Source organism: Mastomys coucha, chromosome X, assembly GCF_008632895.1.
Source record: "Mastomys coucha isolate ucsf_1 chromosome X, UCSF_Mcou_1, whole genome shotgun sequence".
NCBI classification, from domain to species: domain Eukaryota; kingdom Metazoa; phylum Chordata; class Mammalia; order Rodentia; family Muridae; genus Mastomys; species Mastomys coucha.
In genome coordinates, this window is record NC_045030.1 from 75,068,261 (window position 1) to 75,075,105 (window position 6,845).

Consider the following 6,845-nt stretch of genomic DNA (forward strand, 5'->3'; position numbering starts at 1 on the left):
GCTAAGGACATACACCTCTTACACTCCCCACCCCCACCCCCTTTACCCTCGAGAGAAGGCTGAAATATTAGAAGTCGGTTCCGGAAGGGTTTTACCTTCGCTGTTGCGTGTGATACCTTGTCGCTCAGAGATGTAATTATTCCTCCTACAAACCCCCCTCCTACCCTCGAGAGTGGGCACTGCTTTTGGACGTCACTTCCGATGGGGTTTACCTTGGGTCTCGCGATATCTGGTCGCTCACCTATGGAAATACACCTGTGACAATCCCACCAACCCCACTCACCCTTGCGGGTGGGCACAGTCATTGGGCACCACTTCTGGAAGGGGTCTCTCTCCATTGGGTCTCGCGATGGATACCTTGTTCCTCAGGTAGGGAATTACACCTCCCACAGTCCCACCAAACCCCACTTACCCTCGAGAGTGGATTGGGCCAGGGAGATGACGCTTCCGGAAGGGCTTTACCTTATCCCTTAAGTCTCAGATGCCTTGTCGCTCACCTAGGGAATTACACCTCCTACAATCCCACCAAGCCCCTCTTACCCTCGAGGGAGGCCACAGCTAGTGCGAACTCACTTCCGGAAGTGCTGTGCCAGGAGGAAAATGTGTGCACATGCATGAGACTGGCCAATCCGGTTCCAGGTAGAGGCCCACCGTGCAAGCACGCATGTGTGACTTGGGGCTTGGGGTTGTGCGTGTGTCAACAACAACAACAACAATCGTTGTGTTAAGGTTTTCCAGGGACCCGAAGAACCCACAGTGCTTTCAAATAGCCCAACTGTCGACACCCGGACCCAGAGAACTTCTGCAGTACCCAAAGACCCCAGAAAGATGCATGCAGAAGGTCCCAAGTTTTTCCCCCAAGTACACCTGCTGCCCAGTTCATTCTTCTCAGTCACTGCGACCCCTCATAAGACCTTGCTAGACAGTCCTCCTGGGGCCTAGGCCACTCGGTGTGGAATTCGAGCACCAGACATCACCTCACGGAGGCTACCCTGGGTCCTAATATCTGCTCATTCACCTAGAAGAACACACCTCACCACGGTTTCCCGGAGCCCTAGCTTCCCCTGGAGGGTGGCCACAGCTGGTTGGCCCTCACTTTCAGAGAGTATTCGACCTCCGCGGAGAAAGATGGGTGCATGCGTGCTCCTGTCCAGTCCTTGTCCTTGGTTAGGCTTGTTGGGGTTCAAGAATTGGCACACAAACCATATGAACACTGACCTCACTTAAGTAAGGATAGTTTATGGAATGCACACCCCAATGCTGGTCAGACCAGGGACATAACTCAGAATTATCTAAACTATGACAACGGGTAAATTTTTCTGTCAGCTTCTAAAGGAAAAGAAAGCACAGAGGCTCTGACAGTACCTGACTAATACAGATGTAGAGGCTCACAGACATCTATTGAACTGAGCACAGGGTCCCCTGTGAAGGAGCTAGAGAAAGGCCCAATGGAGCTGAGGGGTTTGCAGCCCCTTAGAACAAACAACAATATGAACTAACTAGTACCCTCAGAGCTCCCAGGCTCTCAACCACCAACCAAGGTCTGAACATGGAGGGGTCTGATTGTTCAGGCAGCATGTGTATAGTAGAGGATTGCAATTTGATCACCAATAGGAGGAGAGGACCTCGGCCCTGTGAAAGTTCTGTGCCCCAGTGTAGGTGAATGCCAGGGCCAGAAAGTGGGAGAGGGTGGGGTGGCAGGCATGGGGAGGGGGGAGGCAACAGGGGTTTGTTTTTGTTGTTTCTTTGCTTTTTGGAGGGGAAACTAGGAATGGAGACATTTACATGTAAATAAAGAAAATATCTAATAAAATATAAATAAATAAAATAAAAAAGAGAAAGCACACAAAACCCGCAATGAGCTCATATGCAGGGGCAGGAAGTGCTTGCTGCCTGGTGGTCAGCTCTGACCCAAGTTGGAATTTGACATAAGAGGTCATATTGACCTTTGATCTGATGGGTCCTGGGTAAAGCTTTGTGGAATTTCTTAAGATTAGCAGATCTCATACAGAACATTCAGAACATACAGAACAAATCAGGCTATGTGACCAGCCTGTCCTTGCTCTGAGCCAAGTCGCTTCTCTGTGTCAATGACGGGCAGGCATTGTTAAAGCAACAATATGAAGTAGCTGGTCGGCAAGGAACAAAATGGCTACAGCCATCCTGGGCATGGGGGATCAGACCATGACAGGCCCACTGGCAACCGTGCATGCGTGGACAGGAAACGGTGCCCTAGAGGCCTGGAAGGACCTGAAACACCCATATACCTCTTTCGAGTAGGCCCACCTGTGGAAGTGTGGACCTGGATGAATGTCTCCTGTGCCCAAGGACTTCAGACAGGGCCATGTGGCAGATCCCCAGTCCTTCTGCTAGCACACATGCTGTCCTGCCCGCCCTTCGCAGTCCCTGCTTTTTTGTATCAAAGCTTTCCCACACCACCCTTCCCCGCCTCCTCCACCCCACTGGGGAATTCAGGCTCCGGACCTTGACCTCAGGACTCCCCTGGGCCTCAATATGTAATCGTTCACCTACAGGGACACACATAGCTCACCACAATCTCCAAGACCCTCTTTCTCCTCCAGGGTGGTCCCAAGGATTCCTCATTTCCTCTTGCCCTGTGGAAAACCATGTCTGCCCTGTGTGTGCCTGGCCAATGCCACTCCATCTTGTGCCCCTCTGCCATAGCCAGCATGCCTTATAATCACGCATGACTGACCTGGAGCTTTCAGTTGTGCATTCATAAACTGGGAACTCACCTAGGAAATGCCTAATGTGTCAGAAACACCTCTGCTCCCTGTTTTCAGTCACCCTTGAAGTCTGACTTCATGGAACTTGTGTTCTGAGCCCCCATGATTCGTGCGTGCACACGTGATGTGATTGAGGGTGAAGCATGGCCAACATAGTTCCACAGCCCTTGGGAGAGGACCGGGACAGTAGGACCATGCAAGACAGCAGGAAGTGTGGACCTGTGCAGAATCACAAGAGTCCAGAAAGGGTACAGAAAGGGCCATGCGGAAGGCTCCTTGTCTCTGCAGGGCAGACATGCTGTCCTACATACATACTCCTTAGAGTCCCTAGCACCTTGACAAAGCTTTCCAAGGGAGGCTCTCTGGGCTTTGTCCACTCCAATGTGGGCTTGAGGCCCGTGGCATCACCTCATTGGCTCTAATTGCCCTAGTTGCTCACCTGTAGAGACATCCTTCATGACAATCACCTGAGACCCTCCTTTCCAGGGTCAGTCCTCACACGCAGAAAGGCAGAGAAGTACTTCTGGCCTTTCCTAGGTGACTTCCCAGTTTGTGCACACACAACTGCAAGCTCCAAGTCATGCGTGAGACTGGATGAACTGACACCCACAAAACAACCACATGACTATGACTTGAGACTTGAAAGTGATGTGCATGTTGGACTGGTGTCTGCAGTTGTGCCTGCACACTGGGCCGCAGTAAGCCCCTCCTGTCTAAGTATCACTCGTGGCTGCTTCTCCGGAGGACCCAGCTGGCCAGTGACAACTGCAAAAGTACACAAGGGGCAGAAGCAGGAGGCCCCTAGTCCCGTGCCACTGTACAGACTCCCGACAAGCTTCTTTAGGACTGCAGTACTCACTTTCTGATCTCCTTCAAGAGCTTTGTGTTATCTAAAGTACAAGCGAGACAGTACAAGCTATCACAGTATTGTTCAGCTCTGGCTCTGACACTTCATGGTCCTACTGTCTTCCCCCAAGGGCTGTGGATCTATGTTGACCACGCTTTACCACATCATCTATGCATGTACATCTGTGCATGGGGGCTCAGAACGCACGTTCCATGAAGTCAGACCTTAGGGGATGCAGGAAACTTACAAGGACAGCAGTTAAATCCAGCCAGCCTCCACTTGACTATTTAGGAAGGGAATTAAGAATAACTGTGAAGGCCCTGTTGCTGTGGGAATTTTCAGTGTTGTATCTACTGTGGGGAGGACCTTTGTGTTCATCAGAATAGGAAATGCTGCATCGGCCCATCACAGGATCACTCCACCTCTAGGTAAGTGACGTTTCCCCACACAGAGGCATTCGAGTGAATATAGGCATGGCAGAGCTCAAGACAGCTCAAATCACAGTGGAAAAGTCCCCTCACGATGTACCCCTCACGATGAAGAGATGGGCCAAGCATGCTACAACCACACAGCAGAATCCTATCCAAGCCCTCAGAAGGAAATGCAATGTCTCCTTATGGACATTCGAAGCATTTTCAGTGAAATCGCTCCGACAAAAGTCACTTTGTGTACGGATCCGTGTATGTGCCATGAGCAGAGTAGAAAAACCCTAAAGAAGTGTGTGTCCAAACTGGTGTCATCTAATCTGGTGAGAAACCATTTCACTGGATGAGGGCATGGCTGCCTAGAGTGGCAGGCATGACTTGGGACAACTTAGTGGAACACAGTTTCTTCTATGCCTGTGGATGAGGGTGTGTGTGTGTGTGAGAGAGAGAGAGAGACAGAGAGAGAGACAGAGAGAGAGACAGAGACACAGAGACAGAGAGACAGAGACAGCATGCACGTGGGTGGTGGGTGGTGGTGGTGGTTTGAATGAGATGTCTTCTGCAGCCTGGGGCATTTGAATTCTTGCTTCCTAGGAGATGACACTATTTGGGATTGGCTTGGGAGGTGTGGCACTGCTGGAGGAAATGTGTCACTGGGGGGCGGGCCTTCAGATTTCCAAAGCCTCCTGCCATTTGAAGTTGACTCTCCCCTTCCTCCTTGAGATGCAAGGTAGATTTTTTTTTCTTTTGATGCTGCTGCCACCTGAACTGCTGTGCTGCTTTCTATCCTGTGCAGGTCCACGGTCCTCCACGTTTTCTGCCAAGTGACCTGGAATGCTTATTTGCATCAGCAGAAACAAACAATGCGCCTGCCTTCCGAATTCTGGCAGGGGGAAAGGTGGCCTTCTCGGACGTGGACCCTGATCTTATTATTTTAGAAGGTGGGACGGAACCTGTGATGTCTTGTCTTGCTTTGTCCCAGACCCTCTGTGGTCAAGTCAAAGGCCCGGCACCCTGGAATGGCAGTTTCATCTTTTGTATTGTGTGCACCCTTACTTACTTTTGTATGTGCAGCTGCAGGGGATGGTGGGAGAACCAGGTAACAGGGATGTAAGTGAACAGTCAGCCTCCAGGGTGGGTGGATTAGTACTTCCTGATTTCCTCAGAGAACTGGCTACTAGGAGAGAATGTTTTTCCAATGACACTGTGGTTGCCATGACAACGGGGACAAGCCATTCTTTCCTGGTTACAGATACGTTTGGGAAGGACACTCACAGACTGGAGAGGTGGGATGACTAGACAGACACGCAAACCGTGCGTAGGTAGGTGCCTGCAGCCAACCTGAGTGTGTGTGAGAGCTGAGTCCGAGAGCGTGCCTTGAGAGCGTGTGTGCTCTTTCCTGGGACAGGGAAGGTTCTCTCACTACCACTGTTTGAAGAGAAGCCCCAAGGACTGACTGCTCACTCAGCCCTGTCTCTTTGTCCTCAGGTGACACTTCTTTGCTGCTAGCTTTATCTTTTCAGGCCCTGAGAGCATAGTTCGCCATTGTAAACGGACACCTCCTCTCTGTCTGGCAATGATTGTCACATGTGCTCTTCTTCACAGAATGGCCCTGTTTGTGTGACAGCACCTTACCCTGGATAGTTGCAGCTCGCATTGTCTGAGAGAGAAGCTGGGAGGCATTTAAGGAGGAGGTAAACGGGGCTGGGCGTAGGGGTGCAGGTGGGGGAAACCTGCAGTTCCCTTGGAGAATGATGGTACTCTCTTGGCCTGGAGACCTGCCTGACACAGGAAGTAGAAAATGCCTTCCAAAGACAGCCGTCTCTAAACTGGCCACTAGTCGCAGTTAGACAGATGGAGATAAAAATCAGTGTGGCAGGAACCCCCAAGGAAGGCGCAGAGTTTGTTCCCTCCGCAGGTATTAGTTTGTGTCTGTGTCTGAGTCTTAACGTGCTCACCTCACAGTTGGGTGAAGCATCAGCTGGATTTTTACATGGTGTGTGGCTGGGGCTGCTCTCTGACCCACCAGCACATCTGGATCACCCTGCGTATCCCTGCCCCCTGCATGTGAGCAATATGCCTTGTACTCTTCTTGCACACTCCCATCAGACTGACCCCCGCCTGTCTGTCTTACCGAAGGGGGGGGGAGCCATTGTTCCCATCTGGAGAAAATGTGAAAAGACACCACACAGAGGGATTGTGTGCAAGTTCTTGATAGAAGGCCTTTGGTCCCAGGACCAAAGTGTGTGCTGAGACAGAGATTTTAGGATTCCACCTCCCAAACTTCTCTGTGTGCTCCTGGGGAAGATAGTGTGCCCTTTTCACCAAAAAGGCAACTCTCATAGAAATTTCGGAGAACCTTTTGAAAGTAGTGCACCGGAGGCGACACATGGAAACAGTGGAGGCAGGTGGCGATACTGCTAACATCTAACAGGGATGTAGGAAACATAAGGACTTTTATGTACGCAGGAGCAATAGGCATACACAGATGGAATACACAACTGGGGAGAACGTGGCCTGATATGAGTGCAGACACATTTCTTTATGACTGAGTTACAGATGCTGCATGGATGCCCTGGTTTGTGGGCTTGAACACATACTTGCTATTCCCAGGTATGTTTTCTAACTGAAATTAGAATTATGTGGAGCTGAGAGTGGCCCACCTGAGGGAAGCAGAAGCACGTGCAGGCCTGTGCAGGGCAGAAAGCGTGTACTCTATAGGTGTGCCTCGGCCATCTGTGGTTTCCAAGGGCACCCTGTGAGGGATAGGCTCTCACGTGCCCGAGGCATGGTGCCTGGACGGTGGAGAGGCGTGGTTGGACTTGA

General features: G+C 51.0%; 2 protein-coding genes across 4 annotated transcripts in view; one reads left to right on the top strand and one right to left on the bottom strand.

Annotated features, from left to right (window-relative positions):
* LOC116070174 overlaps positions 1-352 on the bottom strand; it is a 9,218-nt gene extending 8,866 nt beyond the window's left edge. Inside the window, exon 1 of the mRNA XM_031341786.1 lies at positions 96-352. The gene's annotated coding sequence lies outside the window, so the exon portion shown is untranslated. The remainder of the gene's footprint in view (positions 1-95) is intronic.
* Positions 212-6,845, top strand: part of LOC116085912 (PWWP domain-containing DNA repair factor 3A-like) — an 11,584-nt gene continuing 4,950 nt past the window's right edge. The window contains exons 1-5 of one of the 3 annotated variants that reach the window (XM_031363904.1): positions 212-369; positions 4,816-4,960; positions 5,272-5,341; positions 5,625-5,713; positions 6,489-6,632. The gene's annotated coding sequence lies outside the window, so the exon portion shown is untranslated. Of the gene's footprint in view, positions 370-4,788; positions 4,961-5,271; positions 5,342-5,624; positions 5,714-6,488; positions 6,633-6,845 lie in introns of those variants that run through there. The other 2 variants (XM_031363890.1, XM_031363893.1) reach the window with 2 other exon arrangements.